Genomic DNA, 20,687 nt, shown 5'->3' with positions numbered 1-20,687 from the left:
GGCAGGTGTTAGGTGACAACTGAGAGCTTTGCCAGGAGAAATAGGCAGCCCCCTTGGACAAATCTACGAGCTCCTGTGAGGAGACAGTGTGGGATCTTGGCTGTTTCTGTAGGGCAAATATGACATCCCAACAGGAGCACATTGTCTTATGTGGGTCACCCCCGGTAAGAAGCACTTAGGATCTTCCACAAACACCCAACTTCCTGGAAATTTGATTAACATTTTGTTATTTTTCCTGACAGCGCTGAGCCGGTTCCTGCAAATTTTGCCCTCTTCAGCTCTTTGTGTACTTTCTGTATTGTTTTCTTTTTCTTCTTGAGACCAGAGTTTGTGAGGCCCCGAGGACCACACCGACACTGCAGTCGGTGGATGTTCAGTTAATCTTTTGCCGAAAGGAAAATGTATTCTTATTTCTCTTCAAGTGTCTGTGGCAACAACAGGGTGTGGGCAGAAACCTGTGTTTATCTAAACGAGAACAGAATATCTATGACCTCTCTTAGCGCTCCTGGCCAGCTCTTCTCTAAAGATGCCACTCTATGGCTGGTTTCTAATATTTTTCTAGAAGTAATTGCAACTTTAAAGGAACATACTCTGTTCCCTGTTTAGAGGAACATGCCTGGGAGGAGATATACCCAAATGGTAGAAGGTTATCTTTAGGGGGTTAGGGCCATTTTCTTTCTTTTTTTTTTAATGTGTTTCTGTATATTCTGAATTAGTACTTACACTAAAAAAAGGCGGCGGGGGGTGGTGGTGGGTATTTTGCCAACAACCCTTTCCACAAGCTTCTCAGTGTTTTGGTGATTTTTAATGGGGTTACTTGTAAAAAGATTGTGTCTCCAAACAGGATCTGAGTATAAGGGCTTAGTCTGCTACCTACATTAGGGCATCACTTTGAATAAGTCAGGGTTCCTCAGGTAAGATAAATCTACACTGGTAGAAATTATGGCGAGAATCTAATGGCGTGACGTATGGAGAAGACTATGATACATGTAAAGTGCTCCTCAGCGGGAGGAGCAACAATAGCAATCATTTGTTTGCAAGGAATCAATGGGGCAAATGTAGACCAAAGAATCTGCAACAAGGGAATGCTCACCCTGGTAACCTGAAACACACAATATTATACTTCGGTTAGCATGGATGGAAGAACCCTTTCCAGGAGCCTTCCAATTTGTGCAAGCAGTTTAATATTCTTAGCACCAGCTTCCAGCACTGTTTTGTGAAGGGAAAGTGTGTGTGTGTGTGTGTGTGTGTGTGTGTTGATAACCAAAGTGCCCACATGTAATACACAGGGACATCAAACAACATTTAAAAGTAATCATTGGGATGCCGGGGTGGTTCAGTTGGTTAAGCATCCAACTCTTTTATTATTACTACTATTTTTTGAAAACTTTTTTTTAATGTTTATTTATTTTTGGGAGAGAGAGGCAGAGGACAAGTGGAGGAGGGGCAGAGAGAGAGAGGGAGATACAGAATTCAAAGCAGACTCCAGGCTCTGAGCTGTCAGCACAAAGCCCGATGCGGGGCTAGGACCACGAACTGCGAGGTCATGACCTGAGGTGAAGTCAGATGCTTAACCGACTGAGCCACCCAGGCGCCCCTATTATTATTTTTATTATTTATTTAGTTTTTGAGTTTTATTTTATTTTATTTTATTTATTTTTTAATTTACATCCAAGTTAGTTAGCATATAGTGCAATAATAATTTCAGGAGTAGATTCCAGTGAATCATCCCCTATGTGTAACACTCAGTGCTCATCACAACAAGTGTCTTCCTTAATGCATCCAACTCTTGATTTCAGTTCAGGTCATGGTCTCGTGGTTTGTGAGATCGAGTCCTGCATCTTTGGGCTCTGTGATGACAGCACGAAGCTGCTTGGGATTCTCTCTCTCTCCCTCTCTCTGCTTCTCCTCTAGTCCTGCTCTCTCTCTCTCAAAATAAGTAAACACTTAAAAAAAGGTAATCAATACATAAAACCCCACTACCTGACTGATTCAAGGGGTTTTTAAAGACTGTTTTATGTGGGGCCAGAGGTTTGGTATACTGTCACAGAAAGGTAAAAATCACTAGAAACAGAAACCAAAAGCAAACAGAAATAACAGCCGTCTCTGACGGAACACCCAGCCAATCTGCTGGATGAAATAGCTCTCCAGTGACCCAACTGCAGTGGTGTTTCCTCGCTGTAAGGAAGAAGTGGAAGACAAGGCACGGCCGCGGTGACGATAAACTGTCTTCTGGGAACAGAGGCAGGTTGAAAAACCAGTGCGTATGTGGGAATACCTTGACCGTCCCCGAAAACACCGGACACTCCCCGGTCTTGTCGAAGATGTCCTGCCTGCACGGGCTCAGAATCACGTTCAACACAGCCCACGTGCTGGAGCGGGGTGCTCATCTCAGGTCTGGACCGTCCAGCAGGGAAGGGGTTACGTGCAAGAGTGATCAAAGATTTAAACTGTCATGTCGACAGTAAGCTGGGGGAACAGGCTATGCGGGGGCCTTAATAAATCTGCCCTTGACTTATGGCCGAACTTCATTCAGCAGAAAATTATTTCTGCAGCATATTGAGTGCCGTGCTCTGATGGAGACAGAAATAAAAGAAAGGTGGAAATGGGGAGAAGAGACTGGAAATTCAATCCACATGTGGTGGGGAGGACTCTTCAGTAAATTCTTTCTCAGATGAAATAAGAAACAGAATGTGTAAGACTCTCAGAATATGGTACATTCCTTTTACTAAAATGTCTTTGGGGAAGAACACGGGCAAGGAGTGATTCTCGGGAAAGACTGATATGGAGGGTGGGGAGGGGGAAAGAGGGAGAAAATCTTAGTGATTTAGACATGATTGTTCATTTATTTGTTAATTGAGTTAGCCAGGCTCTATTGAGTGCTTACTAGGAGTGAGATGTTGGCTATCAAGATAAGCCTCATGTCTTGAGGGGTTCACTGCGAAGGAATTAGATCCACTCTAAATTTGTCCCCTCCACCCCCAAGCTCAGTTCAGTCCAGCGCGATGGAGATGCTCTGCTGTCCAGAGGAGCAAAGTGCTGCAGAATCTTCTCTGAATAAAGTGTGAGAGCACTAGTCAGATTTTAGGTATCACAGAAGCATCAGCACATTTTCCCAATTCAACATAAAGAACAGACTTTTCAATAATTTGAAAGGCTGGTTTAAAAAAAAAAGACATTTCTCTTTTTTTGATGTTTATTTATTTTTGAGAGAGAGAGAGACTGAGAGAGAGTGAGAATGAGTGGGGGAGGGGCAGAGAGAGAGAGGGAGATGGAGAACCCGAAGCAGGTTCCAGGCTCTGAGCTGTCAGCACAGAGCCCGATGCGGGGCTCGAACCCACGAATGGTGAGATCATGACCTGAGCGGAAGTCAGACACTTAATCGACCAGGTGTCCCCAGACATCTCTTTCTTAGAGGATATGTGATTTAAATTTTCTTATTGCTTTTCCTTATGACATTTTAGAAAGAGAAGAAAGGCTTAAGATTGGGGGACTCGGTATTTTTCAGGCTAATCCACGAAGGCACGAAGAGTCCTTTCAATCCCAGACCAGAGATAATTTGAATTCAGGAGACAGTTTAGGAGGCAAGACTTGTCTTTCTCTATGGGTTTTGAAGCTATTGGGAAACACTCAAGAAGATAATGAAGGCTTTTCCTCTTGTAAATAATTTATTCACTGTTTGTTTGTTTGTTTTTGTCTCCCTATACTTTCATTCCCAGAGCTGTAATGAGTTTTAGGAACAGAAGGTGTCAGATATTGGCTTGTTGTTCTTGTTGAGATCTCCAAATTCATGACCCCTCTGGGCATTCTAGGCGCAGATAATACGTAATTTACAGAGATCTGCAGCTTTTGTGTTCTCTTCCCTCCAAGTTTTGGAGCTTTTTGTTCAAAGGGATGATTCGTTTCTTCGTAGTGGAACCAGCCACATTGAGTGGAGGATCTGACACCCGGTGGTATCCCGAGCCTTTGCAGAACCTTGGTAACCATGCTGCACATTTCTGTGAGCTGGGCTTGTGGGTTCTTCCTGTCTAGGGAAGGAGAGGGACCAAGGCAGAACCAGCCGGTTGTCTTCAGGAGTTAAGGTGAAGGCTCAGGACATGTGCGAAAATAAAGATTTTCATCTGCTAGCGAGCATGGTGGTTGGTTGAATCAGAGTAAGGATATGGTGGGCTGAAAGAGAGGAATTATGCTTATATTCCTCTCTCAACACTTCAGAGAGCAAGGATACGTTTAGGCCAGGGGTTGTTCCATGGAGGACGGGACTATCACTTAAGGGCTGGGTTAACCGTCCAATATGCAATACCCAAGGAAAGTTTGTCTCTGGTAAAGAGTGTGTAGGTCCCTGGAGGTAAAACCAATGCAAATGATCTTTTCTGACTTTCCTATCTGTATCGCTATCCCTCTCTCTATCTCCATTTCCATCCCTCTTTCTCTTTTGATGAAGGAGAGTGGGACTCTGAGTGGCCTGAAGGGGCCTGGGGTTCTGGTCGACTCTCTAGATAAACCTGGATACAAACTTGGGGCTGTAGACCTGGATGAACCAACTATTGCCAAGAAGACAGACTGTCAGTAAACTTCTCTCGCTGTGTTACATAGGTAGTGATGTATTTTATTATTTGGAGGATGTTACTCGTAAACTCAATTTAATATTTTTTTGTGCACGTGTTTTTTATTTTTTTTTAAACCTTACTACCTGTTTAGGTATACAAGTAGATTTCATCCTAACAGGGCATCCTGGTGAAGGATATATTACATATGGGTGCACAGAACCTTGTGCTTTGTTTGGCTACCCTGGGTCAATTATGTCGTCACTCTGTTCCTGGTTTTCCCCATTTGTACAAGAAGAGAATACACCTCTTTTACTCTTGTATGAAGACTGAGATGATCCCCCTCTTCACGTTATCCCCATCAAGACTTAAAGTTCTCTGTGAAGCTTCTATGGAAGTAATAATAATGATGATTTAACACTTTTTGTCATTATTATTTGGCCACTCTAATTTAGAACCAGGAGCAAAATTGTAGACATGTGATGGTCTCATGAAGTGTTAGTTATATGATCTACTTTAATTCACAGTCAATGAATAAATCCAAGTTGTCTCCCTTGGACATCATTTATCTCTTTTTGCCCAAATCCTGCCAGGAGATGTGCCAAACTGAGTTCTTGGAGCAGTTTTCTCTCCCTGCTTAAGAGAGAACTGTTAGACAGCATCTAGCCCAGGGTTCGGGGCAGCTGAAGCCCCCTCGTGCTTCCCTTTATCCTTGGCCAGCCTCTCCTTTTCTTACCTAGGCCAAATTCCTTCTCTTTCCACTTGAATTCAGAGAGTTCATGCTGGACAAAGGGGTTGGAGAACGCAGAGGGACCTTCTGACAAATGTCTCGGTGTGAAGGGTGAGCAGGAGGCGGGAGAAGCTAAAGGGAAAAAAAGTTAGGGAAAGAATGAAAAGGAGGTGCGGGGCATCTGGAGGAGGGTTCGGTTATCAATTCCTTTGAACATTCCTGCTTCGCCAGGCAACAAAGACGACTTGAAGCATGTAAAAGAAAGGAAAGCCCTGGAGCTCAAACAAAGCTGGTAAATTACAAGAGAGAGAGCATTAGGGCAGTGGGTCCTCCAGGACGGAGGGTGGGTGGAAATCCCGCCCCCCCGCTCGGCCCCCCCGCCCCAAACCCATGGCTTGATTCCAACTCAAGAGAAAAGGACAAGAGAAGAATGTGCCTGACTACACTTTTTCCAAACCTTGTTTTTTAGCTTGCTATATCTAAGATTGAAACTTAGCCAAATAATTGCAGGGAAAATATTTGGTTAGGTTTTGAAAGGCTGTTTGGAGAAACTGACTAGTTGTAAAACGGAGTATTTGGAATAACCGTCTGGGAAAGATAAACTTAAAAACTGGAAAGGTGAGCCCCGCAGACCTAAGGGAACAAAAAGGCAGAGAAGAGAGTGTGGTGTTTTGCATTTGGGAGGATGAGAGTGAAGGTGTCTATGCAGTCATTTGCCAGGTTTTGAGTTCGGAATGTTTTTCTCGATGCGGCTTCCAGGAAGGATTATGACCTTAGTCTTTTATGCAAAGTGGTGTCTTATTATAGAAGTAAAAGTAATCGCCTCCAGTTACCGCATCTGAAATCCTGAGCTGTGCTCCAGGCGTCCATCGCCCATCTAGTTAACTGTAGAAATAAAATCGGAGGGAATTTGGCCTTCAGGTTGTAGGGCTGGAAAATGCTTTGAGAGGCCTTCTGGTTGGATTACTTCTAAACCCTCCCTGACAGATGAAAATTTATCTTATTTTTAAATGTTCCCCAGAGGAACAGTGTCCACCGACTCCCTTAGTAACTCATTCCAGTTTTTAACGACCTCCACATTCAGGAAATTCCTTCTCCTGTCTTACCTAAACCTACTCTGCTACAGCTTAAGCGCATTTTCTTTTGACCTACCCCGGAAGAAATGGAGCAAAAAGAGGTCATCCTCTTGCATAAACATCCTTTCACATAATTAAAAATTCTTTGAATCTAGAAAGTTCTGTATCTCCTTTCTTGATCCCATCGAAGCTCCCCCTTTCCTTTAGCCTTCCCTGGGGGGATCCGCCTCCCAGTCTCTTCCCCACCTTTGCTGTAGCCTCAGAACCTTCCTCTGTTGCCTACAGTCTTGGCTGTGGTTGGGGAGAGAAGAAAGAATGTGGTAGTGCAGTCCTTCCCTCATTTCCTTGGGCTGCCTCTGCCAGAGCTGATGTAAGAGACTGAACAGTAGTGATAGTGTACAACTTAAACATTGTTCTTGTCCACTTGATATTTGTTTTCAAAATCAAATTTGTCTCATACATCAGGTCTGTGGACATGTGTAGGGGTACATATCTTAAGGTTTTAGAGAGGCCAAAAAGAAGTATGAGAGTACATGAATACACTATACAAAGACTTGCTCAGTAGAACACAAAGGTAGGTTCAATAGTGGCCCTTAGGTAAGCAAAAATAGACTTTCTCTCATGGACTCCTTCTATTAGGTATACGCACTTCACAAAGCATCCTTTCAGCTCTGCCCAATTTTTATTAGAAATTTTCCATGAGTCAGTTTCCGTTCCTTGTGTGGAACCACTGATCCTTGTGTGGAACCCTGTGTGGAACCTTGTTCTTGGTGATAAAACCTTAAAGCTTTAACTAGATACGACCATTGCCAGAACTTTACTCAAATGCTACCGGGGGGGGGGGGGGCGAAGTCTTGCCTTGTTTTCTTGGGCATCAAAGCTGTTGACTAAACAAACTGATGTACTTTTTAGGATTTATTTTTGCTTTAAATGAGATCTAATCTGTTTGTACAGTTTCCAACACTTTTACATATGCGAGGATCAGACAATCACATAGATGACTTTATTACAACTTGTATTTCTAATTCCTAAAAAATGCTAAGAAAATCTGAAGCATTCTCAGAGTTCCCTATAGTTTTCAAAACATGCTTATGAGGGTGTTAAATAGGAAACAGGTGCTTTAAAAAAACCCTATTTCTATTTTTATGACTCATGTGTTTACTCTTACTTGTGCCTTAGCAACAGATCGTAGAAGAAGCCAGAGAGAGTTGCTTGTCTGTCATTATGAAGAATGAGTTCATAGCAAATCAGGGGATAGTCTGGTTTGGAGAGGGAGTCCTAGAGCCCTCTAGGACTCCACATGCGGCCTCTGGGACTCCACATATTTATCTGCAGAGAATAAAAAGAGACAAAATAACCATCCTCAGAGAATCTACATTTAGTTTAGTTTTATACACTTATCTCCCACAGGACCTAACACAGTTGGGGATTTTACCCTTAAAAACGTATGTCTTATTGGGGGCCTGCCTGGGTGGCTCCGTTGTTAAGCATCAGCTCAGGTCATGATCTCACGGTTTGTGAGTTTGAGACCCATATTGGGTGAGCTCGTGCCCAGCTTGGGGTGAACGTGAGCCCCACTTCAGGTGAGCCCCGCTTCACTTTCTCTCTCTCTCTCTGCCTCTCACTCACTTGTGCCCTCCCTGTCTAAAAAAATGTATCCCTTATTTTGTAGCCATTAAGAGTTATTATTCATGAGAAATTTATAATAATATGGAGAATGCCTCCTGGGTTATAATGTTGAAGAAAAGAAAGATACAAAGTTATCTATGTATTCTAAGTTAAAACTAAAAACAGCAATGTAATCATCTTTTTACACACACACACACACAAATAAAGGTTACAATAAATAGGCACACAGAAAAGATGAAAAGAAAATATTAATACAAAATATTATATATATATACAACTATATATATAGATATATATATATATATAACAAAATATAACAAAATATTAATGGTGCTTGTCTTTGGGTAGGAGGCTGACAGGTAATTCTTCTGCTTTGTACTTTTCAGCATTTGTCTTTTTTTTTTTTGGTAGTAATCACATATTACTTTTAAAATAGAATGACACATGTTCATTAAAAAAAATTATTCCCTTCAATCTCTAAAGGCTTTAAGATTTTGCAGAGTCTGTCATTAAAACGCACGTGGGATGAGTCAGTTCCTAAGCCACTGTCAGTGAAGACTTGAAAGACAAGCACCTGGGGAAAAGAGGTGATGCGGAGAGGGAGGAGCATGGGAGGGAAACAAAATCAAACTTCAGCGGCAGCACACTTTTCCCACTCCCCAACAGCTACTCTCTGGACAGTCTCAATGTATTGGGGGGCACAGGTGTTTTTCCACCTCGATATAGAAGGAAGAAATAAACATTTAATAAGTGCATCAGGCATTGTGTATTCCATCCCATTTTATGAGCAAGGAAATTGAGCTTTGGAGGCATTTTGGAGTTGCTTAAAGTAAGTCAGAGGTGCGGTCAGGATTCAAATCCAACTCTGCCTGGCTGGACAGAGGTGATCTGCTCTCCCTGAACTTCCAGAAATGCCCCTTAGACCACAGGGGCAGAGCTTCCCAATGTTCCGGAAGGGCTTTAGGTTTGGCAAGTATGTGCCTGGAATGTTCAGAGTAGTCCTAATTTAAAAGAAATTGCATTATTTTTAAGAAAAGCCATTTAAAAAATATGTAACTAAATGTGACTATAATTTTAGTAGGTTGGTCAGAATACTTCCTTTTTTTAATTAAAGAATATTTTTTGGTAATCTTTATTTATTTTTGAGAGAGAGACAGCATGTGAGCAGGGGAAGAGCAGAGAGAGGGGGACCCAGAATCCGAAGCAGGCTCCAGGCTCTGAGCTGTCAGCACAGAGCCTGACGCGGGGCTCGAACTCACAAACTGTGAGATCATGACCTGAGCTGAAGTTGGACGCTCAACCAGCTGAGCCACCCAGGTGCCCCGGTCAGAATACTTCCTATCAATTTAATCATGAATCAGAAAAGTGCTGGAGCGACATTACCAAGATGGTGGCATGAATTATTCCTGACTTTGCTCCCCGTCCCAAGAACAACGAATTCCTATTCATGAAGAAGACACTGCTGGGAGAATCCTAGAACATGGGGGTAAGGCTGAAGCACCTTACAGAGATCAAGACAGTTGGCATTAAAAAGTTAAGAGGAGAGGCTTCTCATTGACCACATTGCCCCTCCCCCAGGACCACAGAGCTCTACACAGAGAGGTACCCCTGAATGTTTGGTTCCTCCTCTGGGAAAAGAGAATCCAGCAGTGGAGGACAACCAACCTCCCTCAGCATTGTGGGTGGCTTTGAGGAAACCCTTGACTTGATCTCCTGCTGTGGGGACTACCCTGCAATCTGCAGGGCCTGGCCATTGGGAATCTGGCTGTGGCAGAGAAGTGGGGAGAGGGACTTGCAACAGCGAGCACTTGGGTCTCTGCAGACTGGGTTCACATCTGCAGTGCCCAAGTAGTAACACCACCAGTGGTTTTGGTCATCTGCAGAACCAAGCTGGCAGCTCACACGGACCAGGGAACTTGGTGGAGTGTAGATCTGCTTGATTTGGATCCTCACACGAGGAATTTTGCCAGGACTGAAGCCCCATTTGCTCATAGCCGGGCAAGGTGCTGAGTCACAGCCCCGTCCACTATTATGAGTGCCTTCCAGCTCCATCTGACCAGAAGGGCTTGGGACAACTGGTGGAAGTTGTGTGGCCCAGCTAAAAGGTGGGCAAGGAAAGCTGATCACCTCCAGAGTAAAGTCAGTACCAAGGGTGGAGTCTTCCCATGCTAAGCACAGATAGGGGGATTAATTCATAGTCAAATTGGAGGGTAGCTCTTTCCCTCCCCAACTGGAAAGCCTGTTTGGGAAATTGAGAGTAGCCTGGAGTACCCAGGCTGGGGGCTGAAACACAGCCATGCCTACTGAGATGAGTGCTTTCTGGCCCTATCTGACAAGAAGCGCTGTGAAAATGCCTGCAAGCTGTACGACCCAGTGGTACTCAAGTTGAGAGAAGGGCAGAGATAGCTGATAGTTTGCAGAGCAAAGCCAGTGGTCCTCTTCAGCCAAGGAACTTGGGGTGTGGGTTGGCTTGAGTTAAGACAGTGAAGAGCATTAGTGATTTTAGAGCTGCTTCTCCCGTTGCACCCAGGCAAAGAATCTAATTCATAGCTTCACTCATTGTTGAACACAGTCTTTATCTTGTCTAAACAGGGAACCTAGGTAGAGCGCAGGGGAACCTGCAGAGCCCATTCAGTGGCCTGTGTACAGTGGCACTTCAACAGAGAGCACAACCTGTGGCTTCCCCTGTCTGCAGAGCAAAACTGGTGGCCTCACCTGACTAGGGAATTCAGTGCACGCTCAAGATTGATTCAGGACTCAAACAATGAGCTGTATAGGTCTTGGGCTCCAGTCTGCTGCTCTGCTGGGGGAAGGAAACTAATTTATAGCCACATCTACTACTGAATATAGTACCCAGTCCCAACCATCTAGTATACCTGACCAGTGAATCCAGGCAACTTCAGAATGCATCCTACAGCCTCACTTGGGTAGGAAAACTCCTCTAACTGCCCTCAGCCAGTGGATAAACCCCCATCCCTATCCCTATCCTTAGAGCTTGAACAGTTGCCTTGCCCCCCACATAGACCATAACAGAAGGCCCCACTTGTCCAATAAAATTACCAGAAAACACACCAAGAAACCCAAACTGGGCTGACAGGTGAAGAGCTATCTCTCCCAAAGCAAACTTGTAAAGTGTCTAAGAGTAGCTCCATTACTCAAATGAACAGATATCAACATAAAGAATCAAGGATCACAAAAAAGTCGGGTAACTATGACACCATCAAAGGAAACTAATAAAGCTCTAATAACTGACCCTAAAGAAAAGGATATCTATAAATAGTCAGACAAGGAATTCAGAATAATCCTCTTAAGAAGGTTTAGAGAACTATAGGAGAACACAGACAACTAAAAAGAATTTGAAAAACAATGTATGAACCAAATGAGATTTGACAAGAAAATAGCAACCATTAAACAAATAGAAATCCTAGAGTTAAAAAATACAGTAACTAAAGTGAGAAATTTCACAAGTAGGCTCAAACATGCAGAAGGATCAGCAACCTGAAAATTAGGACATTGAAAATTACCTAGTCAGAGGAGCAAAACAAAACAAAACAAAACAAAACATTGAAGAAAGCCTATGAATATTCTGGGACACGATGAAAAGAAATAGTATTTGCAGTATGGGAATTCCAGAAGGAGAAGAAAAAGAAAAAGAGAAAGGAACAGAAAGCATATTTAAGCAATAGTGGCTGAAACATCCTAAACCTGGGGAGAGAAATGGACATGCAGATCCATGAGACCCAAAGGATCCCAAGTAGATTGAATCTGAATTGGGCTACACTGAGACACATTATAATTAAATTGTCAAAACTCAAAGACATAGAAAGAATTTTGAGAACAGCAAGAGAAAAGAGAGAAGTTACACATAAGGGAACCCCTGAAAGACAGCAGATTTTTCAACAGAAACTTTTCAGGTCAGAAGAAAATGGGATGCCATATTCAAAATATTGAAAGAAAAGAACTGTCAACCAAGGCATTCTATACCCATTGAAGCTGTCCTTCAGAAACAAAGGAGGGATAAAGACTTTTCTGAACAAACAAAAGCTGAGGGAGTTTGTTACCACCAGACCTGCCTTATAAGAAATTCTAAAGGGAGTTATTTGAGTGGAAGTAAAAGAACACTAATTAACAACATAAAAACTCAAAAGGTAGCATACGTATCATTGGTAATGGTAAATATATAGTCATAGTTAGATTCTGACATATGGTAATGAGGTGCATAACTCACAAATGTAGTTTAAAAGTTAATAAAAAATGAACGTAGCAAAAATAAACATGAATACAATGATCTCTTACTAGTTACACAATATAAAAAACATGTACATTGTAACAGCAATAACCTGAAATGTGAGGGGGAGAAGTAAACACATGAAGTATCTGAATCCTATTCAAGTTAAGTTGTTAGTGTAATATAGAGCGTTATAACTTTAAGATAGCTTATGTTTGCCTCATGATACCCATAAGGGAAAATCTTGTAGTAATTACACAAAAGAACATGATAAAAGTTTCAAAGCATACTGATATCAAAGACACAAAACACAAAAAAGACAGCAGGGTAAGAAACAAGGAATAACAGGTCTATAGAGCAACCAGAGAACAATTAGCAAAATGGAAATAGTAAGACCTTACCTGTCAATAATTACTTTAAATGCAAATGGATTAAATTCTCCATTCAAAAGACATAGAATGGCTGAATGGATTAAAAAACAAGATCCAACAATACATTGCCTATAAGAGACTCACTTTAGCCTTAAAGACACACATAGAATGAGAGTGAATGGGTGGGAAAAGTCATTTCAAGCAAATGGTGACAAAAGAAAAAAAAAAGCAGTGTAGCTATATTTATATCAGATAAAATAGACTTTAAATTTAAAATGATAGAAAGATGATAGAAAGAGACAAAGAAGGTCATTTTATAATAATAAAGAGGTCAATACATCAAGAAGATATGACAATTGTAAATATTTATGCATTTGACATAGGAGCACCTAAATATATAAAGCAAACACTAGCAGAGCTAAAAGGAGAAACAAACAGTAATACAATAATAGTTGGAGACATTAATACCCCTTTTTCAACAATGCATGCATAGACCACCCAGACAGAATCAATAAAAATACAGTGGATTTGAACAATGTTATAGGCCAATGTACCTAACAGGCACATCCAGAACATTCTACCCAACAACAGCAGAATACACATTCTTTTCAAGCTAACATGGAACGTTTTCTAGGATAGACCATATGTTAGGCCATAAAACAAGTCTTAGCAAATTCAAGGAGACTGAAATACCAAATAGCTTTTCTTGGCCACAACAGCATGAAACTAAACATCAATAAAAGAAAAACTGAAAAATTTATGTTCACATGGAAATTAAACAACATTCTCCTGAACAATCAGAGGGTCAAATAAAAAATTAAAGGGGAAATAAAAAAGTTTCTTAAGACAAACAAAAAATGGAAACACGATGTACCAGAACTTGTGGGATGTAGCCAAAGCAGTTCTAAGAGGGAGGTTCACAGGAATGAATACCTACTTTAAGAAGCAAGAAAGATCCCCAATACACAACCTAGATCTATACCTTAAGAAATAAACTGAGCCTAAGAAAAAGAAAAACTAATAAAAATTAGAGCAGAAATAAATAAAATGGAGAACAGAAAAAACAAGAGAAAAAATGAACCAAACTAAGAGTCAGTTCTTTGAAAACATAAACAAAATTGACAAACCCTTAGCTAGACCAATCAAGGAAAAAAGAGAAAAGACCCAAATCAACAAAATTATAAATGAAAAAGGAGACAACTAATACCACAGACATTCAAAGCATCATTAAGATGCTTCTATGAACAACTATGTAACAACAAACTGCACGATCTAGAAGAAATCAAAAAGTTCTTAGAAACATAAACTTACCAAGACTGAGTCAGGAATAAAGAGAAAATCTGAGCAAACCAATCGTTAGCAAGGAGATTGAATCAGAGATCAGAGTCTCCCAAAAAAGAAAAGCCCAGGACCAGATGGCCTCACTGATGAATTTTACCAAACATTTGAAAAAGAAATAACACCAATCCTTCTCCAGTACTACCAAAAAATTAAAGAGGAGGGAACCCTCCCAAACTCATTTATAAGCTCAGTATTATCCTGATACTAAAACCAGAAAAGGACACTACTACAGGCCAAGATCTCTGATGAATATAGAGGAAAAAGTCTCAGTAAAATCCTAGCAAACCAAATTCAGCAGCGCATTAAAAGAGTCATTCACCTTGACCAAGTAGGATTTATCCCTGGGATGTAAGAATGGCTCAATATATACAAACCAATCATTATGATACCTCATAGTAATAGAATGAAAGAAAAGAATGATACAATTATCTATAGATATAGATACAGATATAGACTTAGATATTTCAGTCTGGTTTCAAGATTTGTGCTGAAAGTCTCTGAGTTCTTGCAATCCTAATATAGCCACAGAATCTCTAGGGCTTACTGAGTTGTGAGTTTAATCAGACTTCTAGTAAGCTTGAGAGGTATTTTCCTAAGGTTTGTCTTCAAAGGACCAGAGGCCATGGAATGATCTAGCTAGTATTTTGTTTACTGTTTTCTTTATCAACTTTTAGGCCCTTAGAGGTTACGGATCACGGTATTGGAGATTCTCTCACTTACCATGTTAGAGGAGGTAGACTCAAAAAAGTTGGAGTCAGTTGGCTCTGTATCTAAGAGGTCACACAGCATTGGGTGGTTGGTAAACTAAAGCACTTACTCGGGGATCCAAGTAAAATAACTGTTTAACACACTCAACATTGGTCACTCTGGAAGCCAGGGCTCCAGAACTCCTTTCAAACCCCTGTGGAACATCTAAACCACCATACCTTCAAACACTGGCTAAGAGTTAAGGAAGACGCGAAAGCTTCCCCAGGTGAATTTTTTCTTTTTCGTTTTCTTTTTCTAAGTAAGAAAACTCAGTCAAATTTTTGCATCAATAGATGATAAAGTTCTATTGCTCAGCTTTTAATGATAGCATGAATTTTAAGTAAACATCGATGAAATACAACTTGTCAGCACAAAAATACCGCCTGTCATAGTCATTTGTGTATAAAATATGACCTGCAGGTTTGAACCATATGGTTACATGAGTTCTAATTTACGTGGCATCTTCTTAAGTCAGCAGAATGCGTCCTGGCCTGCCTGTGGGAGGTGGAGTCAGCACCTCACCCACTGAAGTGGAAAGGGCTCCCTGGGGCTTAGGCCAGTTTCAGCTGCTGCAGTGGAGGCTGGAGATTTGCAAGGCCAGTGGCCCTGGCCCAGGCCCGTGAGGGCCATCGCTTGCAGTGGCACGGCTGTCCTGATAATCAGCCTACAAAGTCGGACATGCAAACTTGAAAAATATTCAACACCGCAGCTTGTGACTTAGGCGTTCCCTCTGTTCTCACTGGTGGGAGAGTGGGGGGAAGGTAACACAACCTCCTCTAGATGTGATGGGAAGAGCGGACATTTGGATGCCATTTTAAAGCAACGTTTAATGAAGTGAGAAAATGCATATGCGGCGTTGTGCTTCGTGGCACATATATGCAAGGCCAGAAGTGCACAATGGACACATTCTGTGATTTAGACATGAATTGGAAAAGCCAAGGAAATGCCATGGAAATAAAAATCAGACTCCAGAGTCTAAGCTGAGCCAGAAACAGACGTACTTTTTGCTACTTAAAAAAGAAATTCTTCTTCCCCCCCCTCAAGCTGTGCCCTGTCACTATCTTAAGATGACCTTTCCACCGGGTCTCTCTGAGATGCTTTCAGGGAGCTGGTTGGCTGACAAGTGACTCTTGACCTTTCTGCAAATTCGCGGGGAGCCCCAGGGTTCTCTGGCTGCCCTCTGGGTGGTCCCTGAAGACATGGTTGCAGATGTCTGCTCCTGATAAGTGTGGAGACCAAAGGCAGGAGGCGACCCATCAGGGGCTGCACTGGAGGGTGAAGAAGCAGCCGGGGGAAGTGCTGGGCCCCAGAGCAGCTGCTCACGCTGGGAGACTGAGGGCTGCAGCTTTGGGCTTTGTGTTTCTTTGGCAGGTGTGGGGGGAGGTGACTCTTGCTTTTTGCGGATTTCTTTCCCCTGCCACTGTCAGCTGACAATAAAATCTTTCTGGTGTTGACATCCTTCTGAAGGATGCTATCAACACTGAGACCCAAAATAAGGCTCCGATATTCATTCCAAGTAAGTCTCAAAGTGAAGGTTGCAATTCACATTGCTTTGGAAGAGTAAACAGAGCAGCCTTCTTAGGAAGGGATGTATGGCCAGCAGGTACAAAAGGGGAATAACTGACTAAGCACACATGTAACGGAGAAAATCTATACATCGTTGTTCCAGTTGCTAATAAATCACCGTCGCTGTGGAGAAGAGAAGAGATCCAACGTTTACTGAGTAAACCTTACTTACATACCTACTAAATACCAAGTACGACCCCAGCACTTCCCAGGATGTGTGGCTTCGTATGGTCTTTACCACAATGCTGGGAAGGTGGTATGATTGCTCCTGTTTTAAAGATGAGAAACTGAAGTTCACAGAGATTCAGACACGTGCCCTTGGGCACAAAGCTAATAAACGGTGAGCCAAGTGACTCTGGTTTGTGTGGATCTGGATCCGGTGTTCTTTTATCACAGAAACAGCTGGTCTGAGGACCTATTAGGCTATTGTTTAAAATTAAAACCGTTTTCTTCATTTCCAGTAATGAGCTAGAATTTAGTTACCGTGACTTGAGATGAGGCATTCCTATCTGGGAGTTTTTCTGCTCAAAGAAGTTCATCCCTTTTTGTCCCTTCAAAGGGATCCTGTTTGTTTGTCCATTTGTATTAAACCCACTCCAGGTATGTACATTTCATCATTTCATCTAGCCCTTTTATTGGTTGTCTGCTCTGTTTTTTTTTGTTTTTTGTTTTCTCTCAGATTCGTTGTTCTCCAACTTCTCCTTCTGGTGTTTTGGATCCTGTGTCTTAGCCACTGTTCTCTCTCTGCCTTGGTCTGAACAACCTGGTTTGGTTTTCCTCTCTTTCGGTGCCGACACAGACCTGCTCCCAGGCATCACGCGTGCCTGTGATGGGCAAGTGTTTCTGGAGGCAGCCCCTATCCTCCGGCCTTCCTGGTCCACAGAAGGTATTGGGTCACCCTTATCTGCACCATAGTTTTAGTGCAGGGATTTGTTTTTTACTTAGAAATACCCTGAAAGTACAGTACACATTTCTGCTTTCTCAATAATATTAAAATTATTATAATATGGTGAAGCAATGTCCTAATATGGTCAGATCATGAAGAAGGTCAAGACCAAGAGCCTCTTGACAGTTCTGTTGCTTTGTTTATCTCTCTGCTGGCTTTTGCACTTAATACCTTGTCTTTCTGCCATCGGTGTAGCTTTTCATGTGCAATTGCCTTAGACAAACTTGAAGGTGCTTTTTATCATGCTTGAGGCAGGAGGGGCAAGGGATTTTGATAAGTCTCTCTCTCTCTCTCTCTCTCTCTCTCTCTCTCTCTCTTTTAAAGACAGAAAGAGAGTGAGAGCACAAGCAGAGGGGAGGGGTAGATGGAGAGAGAAGAACGTAAGCAGGCTCCACACTCAGTGCAGAGCCTTGTGCTGGGCTCGATCTCATGACCCTGGGATCATGACCTGAGCCAAAACTAGGAGTTGAATGCTCAACCACTGAGCCACGCGGGCACCCTAATAAGTTGCTCTTGTTTTAAGGAGATCTCTTTTGCTTACTTATCTTTATTACTCTCTGTTCTACATGATTAAAGTTGCCTGAACTAGGTGGTATGTGGCCAATTAATAGCCCTACCTTGAGAAGGTTATATATCCGTGGTCTCAAACTTTCAGCCAACTGAAAGCACTTCATTATTTTCTTTTCTCATCAACCCAGTGTTTCAAAAGATTTGATCTGCAAATTGCATTTGTTTTTCCCATTATTCTATTAATTTCCCAGAAAAACACAATTATTCAGTGGCAGAATGAGATTCAAACCCTGGTGTGTCTGTTGATTGAAATCTGAACTCCTGGCCCCTGTATTATGGGTCAAATTGAGATAGTACTAGGCTGAACGTCTAGAATTGTTAGCGTTTGACTATTTTTGATCTCCAAAAATGGCAATGGCTCCACCAAAAAATTATGGTTCCACCAAAAATTATTGGATTGAATTAATATCATTTCAGACAAAACCGACACTTTATACGTCAACTGGCCTAGGTAGCCTTATCTTGGAAACCATAAAACTTCTGGGAAAACTTTTGTGGTAATGGCAGTCTCTCTGACACCCCCTTACCTGCCATGCACCCTTCCCCTAATCTGCCCTGCTCTGCTCATTCCTTAGACTTCCAAAGGCTCCTTGGGATTGGTGACATTAGCTTGGGAAACACTAGATAAGTTGTATACTACAAATTATGTTTGATGGGTGTTTTTTTTTAAGCTTAGTATTCATACCTCATTAGTATTCAAATAGGATTCTAGGACCTTTTCACTTAAACATTGTCTAGTTCTTTGTCCTTAGTCATGAAGTAAAGGAGAAACTTAGAAGAAGAAAGAGAGAGCATAAATTTGGAGGCAGAAAAACCCCTCATGACTTGGACTTGTGTACTCTGAGTGAAGCATGAGATTGCTTATGATTTCTAACTATATGGAGGCTTCCTCTGTAGAAGTCATTCATCATCATCATCATCATCAAAATAGCTAACATTTGTTTTATAGCTTCCAAAGAACTTTTATATACTTTGGATTCTCCTAACATTCCTGTGAGACAGATATTATTAGTTCCCTAATTTTTCAGATAAGGATATTGAGTGAGGCTCAAGTTCATGGTAGTGGGCTCTTTGACTGTAGAGCAGAGCTGTCCATTAGAACCTTCTACAATGATGGAAATGTTCTGTATTTGCGCTGTTCAATATGGCAGACACAAGCCACATGTGGCTATTGAAATGTGGCTATTACGACTGAAGTTTAAGTTGGAATGGCCACATGTGCCATATTAGTACACCTCTAAAACCTGCATTCTTTTCCTTGCCACGTGTTTTCCATCTGGGGCAGGGATTCTGCCCCAAAGGAAAAGGAAGGAACACAAACTCTAGCATCTGATTTGATGGCTACAAAAGAATTGTAAGAGGCTGAAAAGACTTACAAGAGGTTACACATGAACCTTGTGTGATATTCTGATTTGCCTGGGATTCTTAAACTATCTTATGCCCAAAAAACCCCTCCAGGCCAGGCTAAAATCCACACTCTCCCAGTTTTCTTCCAGCCATATGGTCTTATGACAAACATGACTAATTCCTGCTCTGTTTGGTCTGACTCTTGTTAATCTGCCAAATGGTTAGTACCCATTATAAAGCAGCTTTTATCCAGAGATTCTCATTAGCATGTGAAATTAGTCTAAGCCTAAACTCCATTTTGCCAAATCCCCCATCAGTCTGCTCTTGAAATAGAGTCTGTTCACAATAGAGGTTTTGTTTGTTGAGTGTCAGGGCTATCTTCCATGAGGTCAGATCATTTGCTGCAGATTTTTTTTTTATTTTCAAATGTATAACACTATTTGCTGCAGCCCAAACTTTGGTAGAATTATATGTATATATATATATATATATATATATATATATAAATTTATATATATTATATATATTTATATATTTATTTGTTTAATATATATTTTAGTTATATATATTTATTTATAAATATTTATTTATAATATAATATATAAATATTTATTCATATATATAATGTATATAATATACATATATTTAAAACTTTTACTTCTGCTACCAAGAAGGAATATCTTTTGTTGCTCAACAAACAAATTTTTTATGGTTTCATAACAAATAATTTTAAATTATTATTTTGTTAAATTTCACTTTATCCACTGGTGCATCTAATTATTCCCTTGTCACCAAAACCTCTCAATGTCGCCGAGAAACCTTGCTTTTTCTACACTCTTCCATCAGGGATAGTAAGTAATACAAAGAATCAGACATGGATGGATGAAGACAAAATAAAAAAAAATAAAGTTATAGGAAGGAGGATAGGTATGTATATGTGATTCCCCTAAATTTTATGGTTTATTTCTTTCAAAATAATTTTTTATTAGTTTTTACAAAATAATCCATACTGATCAGAAAAAATGAGAAGACTCAGAAGCAGTTATCCCAAGACTTTCTCGAGTAAGTAAAAAGTTTTAAAAAGTAGTTTTGTTTCGTGTTTTCAATGGACACTAGGTAGCCAACTCTTTATTTGGTCAAATGAAGACAATTTTTTTTTTAATGTACATCTTTAAAAAAAATTTTTTTTTTATATTTATTTATTTTTAAGAAACAGAGTGAGACAAAGCATGAGCAGGGGAGGGGCAGAGAGAGAAGGAGACACAGAATCTGAAGCAGGCTCCAGGCTCTGAGCAAGCAGTCAGCACAGAGCCTGATGCAGGGCTCGAACCCACGAACCGTGAGATCATGACCTGAGCCAAAGTCGGATGCTCAACCGACTGAGCCACCCAGGCGCCCCATATAAAGACAATTTTTAAAAAGAGAGAAAGAAAAAGAAAATGAACATTTTCTATCACTTTCTTAGAAGAAAGGGTATTATAACACTAAAAAAAGAGAAGAAAACAATTTCAGAATAAAGAATAACCATCTAAAGTAAACAAATGCAATCTTATAAGGCTCCTTGCAATGTCTCTTTTTCCTCATCTTGA

General features: G+C 41.1%; 1 long non-coding RNA gene across 1 annotated transcript in view; it reads left to right on the top strand.

Moving 5' to 3' along the window:
* LOC102900808 overlaps positions 1-20,687 on the top strand; it is an 85,891-nt gene that overhangs the window by 31,514 nt on the left and 33,690 nt on the right. The window lies entirely within an intron of this gene.

The sequence above is a fragment of the Felis catus genome, chromosome A2 (assembly GCF_018350175.1).
Source record: "Felis catus isolate Fca126 chromosome A2, F.catus_Fca126_mat1.0, whole genome shotgun sequence".
NCBI lineage: Eukaryota > Metazoa > Chordata > Mammalia > Carnivora > Felidae > Felis > Felis catus.
The sequence above is the reverse complement of the archived record's forward strand: the minus strand, read 5'-3'. Positions and strand labels throughout refer to the sequence as shown.